Source organism: Helianthus annuus, chromosome 6 (assembly GCF_002127325.2).
Source record: "Helianthus annuus cultivar XRQ/B chromosome 6, HanXRQr2.0-SUNRISE, whole genome shotgun sequence".
In the NCBI taxonomy this organism is placed as follows: domain Eukaryota; kingdom Viridiplantae; phylum Streptophyta; class Magnoliopsida; order Asterales; family Asteraceae; genus Helianthus; species Helianthus annuus.
Window position 1 is genome coordinate 7,483,981 of NC_035438.2, and position 10,681 is coordinate 7,494,661.

At 30.5% G+C, this 10,681-nt stretch overlaps 1 long non-coding RNA gene across 1 annotated transcript; it reads left to right on the forward strand.

The window, feature by feature from the left end:
- Positions 1–3,503: 3,503 nt before the first annotated feature.
- Positions 3,504–3,883, forward strand: LOC110863712. The gene is made up of 2 exons (XR_002549310.2): positions 3,504–3,566; positions 3,649–3,883. It is a non-coding gene; the product is annotated as an uncharacterized LOC110863712 (long non-coding RNA).
- Positions 3,884–10,681: the final 6,798 nt, after the last annotated feature.

The following is a 10,681-nucleotide window of genomic DNA, read 5'->3' on the forward strand; positions in this document are numbered from 1 at the left end:
TAGAAATTACATAGAAATTTTATCTTTGAAAACAAAATTTCAAAAGTTAAAACAATACAACTCAAAATCTATTTTCGAATAAGAAAGTAGCCATGACGAACACATGCAATTATCTATCCATTCCCTTGAACGTGTCTCATATTAAAATTGACTGAAGTCAGTATATATAATTAGAGGTGGTTCTGTACAAGACAATAGTCTTGTACGAAGCATACGTGAGTATGTGAGCCATTGATCTTTCAAGATTAATGGTTCAAAGTAATCCGGTGGCATTTCTATAAATATGGGACTCAAGCAATTGAATAAACAAATAGCAAAAGGGTATTCTGGTCATTTTCCACATAAACTCTTTCTCTCTTGATTTTCAAACGGCTATAACTTTTTCATACGGTATTTAAAAAAAATTACACCATATTAACGGGCATTTCATCCTCTTTAATTCGAGCAGTCTATTGCCATAGTTTTCTTAAATTTTTTTACATGATTTTGAATACCTATTACGTGATTTTGAAAACCCAGCATGACTACATCATTACGTGATTTCATTATATTATGTGAAACCCGAATAAGTGATTATGTAATTACGTAACAGCTGACTATGTATTATTACGTGACTACGTGATTTTGAATACTTATTTTATGATTACGTGATTTCATCATAGTATTTTATATGATACCACACTGAGTGATAAACAAAAACATGTAATTCATAATATTTCACATGAAATACCAAATATTTCATGTCCAATCACATATTAAGGATAAATTATATAAAAAACAATAACCAAATCAACCTACAATAACCACATAAAGCCGTATATTAGAGATTTAATCACGTAATAAAAGCATAAACAATCAAGTTCTTATTACTGAATGTGTAATTACGTAATAAGCATAATTGTAATAACATCAGTTATAACAAATCATGTTGTTAAATATATTAACTATAAAAAATAATATATGTGTGGGCGTGTGAAAAAGAATATTCCTATTGGTATTATACTGAAATTAAAAACCTAACTTTAACAGTTAAAATATAGTTGATAAATCTTGATAATTTATTGGTTATACAAACCTAAAACATGGAACTCTAAATGAATCCAAAAGAGTTGGCCTTTTCACTTAAACAATTAAATAAGTGGCACGATAACATGTTTTTTATTTGTTAATAAAAAAAGGAATTGTTAAGAATCGAACTATCCATAGTTTACTTGTTAAAAACATGAACACCTATAAACAGTAAAGGCCTTTTTATTTAATTACTCCGCATATTTTTTTATAAGAAAATAAAAGTATAAACTAATACTTCTATGGATATAATGTTGGTTCTAGTTTAAATGATTGTTGTTGTTATTTTAATATTAAATACTATTTTATAATTTGTTGGTAGATTTTTCTTCTTATAAAAAGGTATAACCTAGGATGAAACTTTTATATGGTAATCATACGTGCAGATTATATAACATAAAAAAATTATGGTTACTCCCTAACCACAAATTACTAAACATGTACATCACTGTAGTTATTAATTTATTGAACTTATTTATTATTCTAATTCAATCTATATATATTCTAAAGTTTAGTTATATGTTCTATTTTAAAACCAAAATTTATGGTTGTTTTAAATGCATCATCCTATAAAAATCCTATTAATTGCATTTAATTTATATTAAATAAATAAGAGATAATATAAAAAATAAAATAAAATAATTATATATCAATAATCATTAAAATTAATATCATCAATAACACATTATACTAAATAATATATTATAGATAAAGGTAGATTAGTTTAAAGTTAACTTTGATCTTAATTTGTTTTAATAATTGGTTTAAAGATAATTATTCCAAACTTATGATTATTCTATAAAATGATCTTTGACAAGGTAACCATAAATTTAAATTTCGAAGTAACTAATATATTAAAAGTAGCTCAAATATAATTCGTAATAAAAACACAACAATATATTTTCAAAGAAAACATATAATAAAAAAATAGGTAAAGGGATCCAAATGATATCAAATATTAAGAACTTATCCATGATATTAGTATCAGAATTTAATAGATTAAGATAAAATTTAAACCGAAAGATCATAAGTATCATAAAAATATCATTAAATTAAAGTTAAAAAGTTAAGAAAAGAATTATTATTATTATAATATTAAAATAATAAAAATATATAAAAAAACTATATATATTATTAAAATATTAAAATTACTATTTGTACCGATACCAAACAAGACCGTACCGGTATTTTCGATACCAGTACCGGTTGACACCAAGCTTATCCCACCCCGTGATACTAAAAAATCATTAAATTAAAGTTAAACAGTAAAAAAAAGGAATTATTATTATAATATTAAAATAATAAAAGTATTAAAATAACTATATATATATATATATTCTAATATATTATTAACAAGATTTTGGCTAAATTAATTAGATTATTATAAATAATAATAATAATAATTTACAAATAAAACAACACAATTTGCAACAAAGCAATGCATGAAACACCATATTAACATATAGTACAGTACATTAATGCTAGAACCTAATCTATACTATATTATAAAGCATTTCATAAGGATACCAACCAAATTTAAGTAATTACAATCTTGTATACTTATGGTACAACAACTTAATGATGTTAGTAAGGGGTGAAATGGTCTTTCTACATTAATATTAAAAAATAAAAAAAATAATTATCTATATCTATATCTATCTATCTATACTATATGATAAAACATTTCATAAGGATACCAACCAAATTTAAGTAATTACAATCTTTTATACTTATGGTACAACAACTTAATGATGTTAGTAAGGGGTGAAATGGTCTTTCTGCATTAATATTAAAAAATAAAAAAATAATTAAATGAGAATATAATCACAATTAATTATAATAATACAATAATAAGTTCGGTTCTTAAATGCAATTAATAAACGAAACCTATTGGGATAAACCGCAAAAGCACTCCAAAGGTCCAATTTCAATCAATATGTAATAAATTTGACCGATTAAGGAATCTCCTATCATTGCTATAAATTCACCATTTCACTCAACATCAACTCCTTTGTCTACTATTATGCGAGTTAGAGTCGAAAAGAAAGATATAAGAAAGAGATAAGCTGATATGAAATTTATTTATCTTGGTGGAAAGGTGTGTTCTTTTATACCCATTTCAACATTTATTCGAAAAAACTTTGGTTTGTTTCTTAAAATATTCAAATGGGATAACAGTTTTCTTTTACATAATCTATGAGTTTATATTGATGTTTTATTATGTTTTTGGTGATTTAGTGGTTTTTTTTCAAATTATGATTTTATATTACATATAAAGTATACACACAGGTTATTGGATACAAAAAGACAGACACTTCATACTTCATCAAGGTACCCTTGCATGACTATAGTATCTGAAACCATTTACCAATGTATTGTTTAATTGTTCATAAATTTATAGTCTTTTTCCTTTTTGCAGCTTCATGTATATGGAGGTGTAAAAGGGTGGGTACGAGAAAAGTTATTCATTTGGAGATAGACATTTATTTGGCCTATTGGTATTTCCTTTTTTAATTTCTACTTTACTATTTTTTTTAAACATATGATGCTTTTTTGTGATTTAATTGATACTATATATAGGCAATATAGATGCAGAGGAAATATTTGAGGAGGTATTGTTTGACAGGATTGGGCAGCAAACTTTAAGGGCTCGGATGTTTTCAACCCGCGCAAAAGATTTAAATTGATTGCGTTTATCTATACTATCGTATAAAGCATTTCACAAGGGTTCCAACCAAATTTAAATAATTGCAACATATTATGCTTATAGTACAACAACTCAATGAAGTTAGTAAAGGGAATTAGTCTTTCTACATGAGTATAAATTGATAAATACAATTAAATTGATAACTTTATAAATTAAGTATTGTTAAATACTTGATAAAGAATTAAATCATTTCACTTAGTTGAACATCATCACCTTCCTCATATTTACATTGCTTTTCCATTTCAAGTTCTCCGTAACCGATTACTTGATTGAATTTTATAATTAAGTCATTATTATTTGGTTTAGTAATTGCTAAACATCATACAAATAAGGTTACAACCTTTTTTGCAATTTTATCAGATAGTTGATGAACATCATATGAAAAAAAAATAAAAATCATAATAATAATAATAATAATAATAATAATAATTAAATATAAAAAAACTTAATCAACGTTATTATGAATTTAATTATAACTATAAATGGTTTTAAAACTTAAAAGATGCTAACCAATTAGAAACGAAAATTACTAAAAGGTAATTTCATGGGGTATTATTATCTATAATACCTAATAATTGCAACAATAATGATTAAATAATGAACTTAATTACAGATGGTTTAAAACTCAAAAGAATGCTCTTTGCATCTTACCTCAAGTCTCATGGAATAAGGTTCAAATGATAACCATTGCATAATTAGGAACCACTTTTTAGCCCTTCGATCGTATTTTGATGGTTGAGACCTTTAAGTGCAATATCTATATATCTAAGATGAAGATAATGTATGGTAATGAAGATTTGGAGCAGCAAGAGGTAAAAACAGCCCGAATTTTTCCTTTTATAAATTCGATTCGATTCGTGAGTGTTAGTGTGTGTGTTTATATTGATTAGGGTTTCATCAAATGCAATGTGAGGGTTTCCAATCGGTGTTTATACAAATAATATAGAACCCAATTTTTATGTATGTGTATGTAGTGTGTAGTATGGGGTCTTGCTTACCTCATTCAAGGAATAACAATGAAAGACAGGGGTCATTGATTTCGAAAAACTCCGCCCCTTTGTTCGCCTTCTTCTTGATTTTAAGTTACGGTGAGTCAGTTTCCTTTTTTCTGATTCTAATCGATTAAGAACTATACGTGATTAACCAACGAATTGTGGTAGATTTTATGTTTCTATTGCAGTATTTGGATTGAATAGACTGTTGCAATTTAATAATCGTCAGTTATAGTTCGTTTTTTGAATATAGAGAAACACTGACTTATTTAAGGTGCTTGATTTGGGTGAATAGTAGCAATATAAACTGCTATTGTAATTTGGTGTGATATTCAATTCAATATCAGCAACCTAATCAAATTGTTCCCTAAACATAGAGTAAATGTGTTCACCAGCAAGGTAATAATATGTACTAATTTTCAATTATAAGAGACTTCTAATAAGGAAATATAGCTATTAGGTTATGTCAAGGTAAGCATAGTTTATAAAGAATATGTTGCAGAATAAAGTTAATACAACATTTTCGTAATAAATAATAAACTGCTTTCTTATCTATAAAAGGGAACAAAACCTGCAATTTGACTTTTAGATGTCAAAACTGAATTTATATGTATATGTGTATGTAGTATAATATATATATTTAACATCTATTTTACACCATCTAAAACAATGAAAAAGAAAAAATAAAAATAAAAAAATTTGAAAACTGTGACGTCTTTTGAAGAGGGTTGAGAAACCACACGTCCATAGAATTGAAGTTTTGTGAGACCACATGTGGTGGGGCGCAAACCTCTCTCAAAGCGTCTTAAAAACGCGGGGGAACACTGTACCCTCGGGCGTTTTGGGCCTTTTTTTGACTGGTAGTGCTACCACAAAGCGCCGAACGAGGAGTGGACTTTGGTCAAAATAACCATGGTCAAACGGCTAACTTTAAAAAAAAACCGGTTTTTGTTTTAAAAATCTATACTATATTCGCACTTCGTACCGTGTCACGCACTATCTATATCAGTCGTCGTTCCAGGAAAAAACAATAACTATTATGCATGTCGTGCATCGCACGGGTGTTCCCCCTAGTATTAAAGAACAACAAAGCAATGTTTAAAAGTCAATTATAGTGCACCATTAAATAGGATTAAACCATATACACATGCTGTTTTATAAATGTTAGTCCCTATTTTTGTAGGTTCTTGATATTAAGTTAATTATTTTTTGTTTAATATCAAATATATATATATATATATATATATATATATATATATATATATATATATATATATATATAGGGGATCGCTAAAATGAAAACCACCTCTAGTTGTAAAAACCATGAGAACCACTTTATAGCCTTTAGATCAACTAGATGAATGGATGTGATTAAAAGTAGTTAATATTAATATTAAAAGATTTTTGTCTTATTATGTCTTTAATATTATAATCCAAAAGGGTATTTAAGTAAAATAACTCTATTTTGTCTTTTTATATATATTAATTTTAAATTACCTTTTTTGTCCTATTCATTAATTACTTTTTATTACTTTTATTTTTTAAACATAATTTCTTTATTAAAAACATTTTTAAATTCAGATTTTTTTAAAAGATTTTTATACTTTTTACAATTTAAGTTTTACGTTAAACTTTTTACGTTTTTTTGACGCGCCGTTTTTTAACGCGCCGTTTTTTTACGCGCCGTTTTTGAAGCGTAACGCGCCGTTTTAACGCCGTTTTTTAACGCGCCGTTTTTAACGCCGTTTTTTACGCGCCGTTTTTCACGCGCCGTTTTTACGCGCCGTTTTTTTAAGGCGTCGTTTTTCTCAATCGGCGTTTTTTTAACACGCCGTTTCTAACGCGCCGTTTTTAACGCGCCGTTTTTTAACGCCGGTTTTTTACGCGCCGTTTTTTTAACGCGCCGTTTTTTAACGCCGTTTTTTAACGCGCCGTTCTCAATCGGCGTTTTTAACGCGCCGTTTTTAACGCATCGATTTTTTAACGCGCTGTTTTTTAACGCGCCGTTTTTTAACGCCGTTTTTTACGCGCCGTTTTTCACGCGCCGTTTTTCACGCGCCGTTTTTACGCGCCTTTTTAACGCGCCGTTTTTTAAAGGCGTCGTTTTTCTCAATCGGCGTTTTTTGAACGCGCCGTTTTTTACGCGCCGTTTTTTTAAGTCGTCGTTTTTCTCAATCGGCCTTTTTTTAACGCGCGTTTTTTTACACGTTTTTTACGCGCCGTTTTTCCGAAGTTTTTTAACGCGCCGTTTTTTTCAAGCGTCGTTTTTTTAAACGCGCCGTTTTTCCACGCTTTTTAACGCGCCAAATTTTTTACACGCTTTTTACACGCCGTTTTAACGCGCCGTTTTCCGAAGTTTTTTAATGCGCCTTTTTTTGAAGTTTTTTAACGCGCCGTTTTTTTATGCGTTTTTAGGCGCCGTTTTTTCAAGCGTTGTTTTTTAAAACGCGCCGTTTCTCCACGTTTTTTAATGCGTCGTTTTTTTACACGCCGTTTTAAACGCGCCTTTTTTTTCACTTTTTTTAACGCGCCCCTTTTTGTACACTTTTTACGTTTTGCGTTAAAAATTTAAACTTTTTACGTTTTACGTAAAGGTTTTTACGTTTTACGTTAAACTTTTAACGTTTTACGTAAAACTTTTTACGTTTTACGAAAAACTTACGAAAAAGTTTACGTAAAACTTACGAAAAAAATTTACGAAAAACTTACAAAAAAGTTTACGTAAAACTTACGATAAACTTTTTACGTTTTACGTAAAACTTACGAAAAAATTTACGTAACACTTTTTACGCTTCACGTTTTTACGTTTAACGATAAAAAGTTTACGGTTTACGTTAACCAATTTACGGTTTAATTTTTTTTTTACAAAAAACGTTTTTACGCAAAACTGAACGCAACAGAAAATCGCCGTTTTTTTACGTTAAATTTTTTACGTTTTAACGCGCCGTTTTTTTACGTTTTACGTTAAAATTTTTACGTTTTAACGCGCCGTTTTTTTACGTTTTACGTCAAAAAAGTTTACGTTTTACGATAAAAAAGTTTACGGTTTACGATAAAAAAGTTTACGTTTTACGATAAAAAAGTTTACGGTTTACGTAAACTTTTTACGTTTCACGTTAAACTTTTTACGTTTCACGTTAAACTTTTTACGTTTTACGTTCTACGTAAAACGTTTAACGTTCTACGCGCCAAATTTTTACGTTAACGTTATTTTACGCCCCGGTTTTTTACGTTAACGTTTTTTTAACATTTTACGCGCCAATTTTTTACGTTAACGTTATTTTACGTTTTACGCCCCGATTTTTTACGTTTTACGCCCCGGTTTTTTACGTTTTACGCGTCGGTTTTTTACGTTTTACGCGTCGGTTTTTTACGTTTTACGCGTCTGTTTTTTACGTTTTACGCTCGGCTTTTTCACGCGTCGTTTTTTCAACGCGCCGTTTTTCCGTTTTACGTTAAAAATTTTACATCTTACGTTTTACGCTCGATTTTTTCAAGAGGCGTTTTTTTTACGTTAAACTTTTTACGTTTTACGTAAATCTTTTTACGTTTTACGTTAAACTTTTTACGTTTTTCGATTTACGTTAAATTTTTACGTTTTACGTTTCACGTTTTTTCGTTTTACGTTTTTACGTTAACGTTTTTTACGTTTTACCTAAAACTTTTTACTTTTTACGTTAAAAAGTTTACGGTTTACGTCAAAAAGTTTACGATTTATTTTTTTTTTTACAAAAACTTTTTTAGGAAAAAACGAACGCACCCAGAAATCGCAAACTCGGTGAAGCGTCTCGGATATATTGTTTTCATCATCGACGCCTAAAAAAACCCAACAAACAAAATATTTTACGTAAAACTTTTTACGTTTTGCTTTTTATGTTAAAAAATTTACGTTTTACGTAAAATTTTTATGTTTTACGTTTTACATGAAATTTTTACGTTTTGCGTAAAACTTTTTACGTTTTTACGTTTTACGTTAAAACGAACGCACCCATAAATCGCAAAACAAAAATGCACCCAGAAAATCGCAAACTCGGTAGGTGTCTCAGATAGGTTGTTATCGTCATCGACGCCTCATATTTTTTTTTATTTTTGAAACAACAACATCAAAACAAAGTGTATCTAAAAAAAAAAGTGGTTTGGCTCAGATTTTCCGATAATCAAAAAGGCTGCAAAGTGGGGTTGCAGGTTCAAAAACCTACCCTCCGCCGTCCTTGCCGCGCCATCGTCATCAAAATCTAGTTTTTTTTTTTTTTTTTTTTTTTTTTTTTTTTTTTGCATCATCGCCATCCAATCCAAAACATATCAACCCCACAGTCACTGATCAAACAAGAATAAACTAGATTCAAACCACAAGATTCAAAACCAACAAGATTCAAAACCAACAAAAAACCCAGTTCATCAAAAAAGCACCCAGTTCATCAACAAAAACCCAGATTCAAACCCAACAAAAACACAGTAACAATAACAACCAAACATGATGTAGATACCCAAAATCAAATCAAAGAAAACCCCATCAACAATAACAAAATGATGTACATACCCAAAATCAAATCGAGCACCCACCACCTCCGACATCGAGCACCCACCACCTGCCATCGAGCACCCACCACCTCCGACAACGACACTCCACCACCATCATCGAGCACCCACCACCTCCAACATCGGCACTCCACCGCCGTCATCGAGCACCCACCACCTCCGCCATTGACACTCCACCACCGCCGAAGATAACAACACAGGTCATAACATTAAAAACACCGCCGTAGATAACAACACAGGTCCCATCGGTCACCGTCAGAACCACCACCATCCAACCCTAAACTCCAAATCGGAGCTCACTACCCCAAATCGGAGGTGGTTGTTGGTAATCGGTGGAGGTGCGCTTCCGGAGTGTAAGGGAGAGGTGGGTCAGGATTTGGTGCTGATTAATCAGAGATGATGAGAGAGGGTTGATCGGAGAGGTGGTCGCCGGCGTTTGGGGGTCGTCGGAGAAACTAGAGGGCCATTTCTACCGTGAAGATGATCGGACTCCGGCGAGCCTGAACCAGATCCGCCGGAGTTCTGTCTCTCTCTCATCTCGATGGACTGATAATCCCATTAATGGATTGAAGGATCTTCACATTTCTCTTCTTCGAAGGAATGAGCCTAGTCGATTGCAGTATGTTCTTCAGTTTTGTTTAATATCTTAGAAAGCCAGTAGATATCATACATACTTTAAGAAAAAACGTGAAGAATAAGTGTACCTCAATTAAGTTTAAAGTGACATTATAAAGAGAGGTGAGAGGAAGAAGGCCTGCAACTTAAAAAGAGAGAGAGAGGAGATATGAGAGAAGAAAGCCTGCAACATTAATTAAGAGGAGAGAGGAGAGAAAGGGGAGAGATTAGACATTTAAAGGAAATGACCAATATACCCTTATTGTTGGCAAGATCTGATTGGTGGAGACTGGTTCTCGCGGTACTTACAACTGGAGGTGGTTTTCATTTTAGCGGCTCCCTATATATATATATATATATATATATATATATATATATATATATATATATATATATATATATATATATATATATATATATATATATATATATATATATATATATGACTTCAAATTAATCATGTTTAATATGGTAGTTAAAAAACAATGGTATTTGTCAGAGAACTATGCCTAAAATTGGCAATAACTAATTTGACTTGGATAAAAATGAAACCCTGTTTAATACATTTTCTAGAAGTAGTATTTTGGCTCTGAATGTTGGTTCAGGGGTCAAAAGGTCCGTCCTTTTAGTGGAGATGCATATTCGATTCCCACTTGTGTCATTTTCGAGAGATATCTGGGTGAAGGGATGAATCGGGGCTTTAATCCCGAGTTCGAACCTAATGGAGGGTGATGGGTTTACGGATTTTATTTGGTTCCCG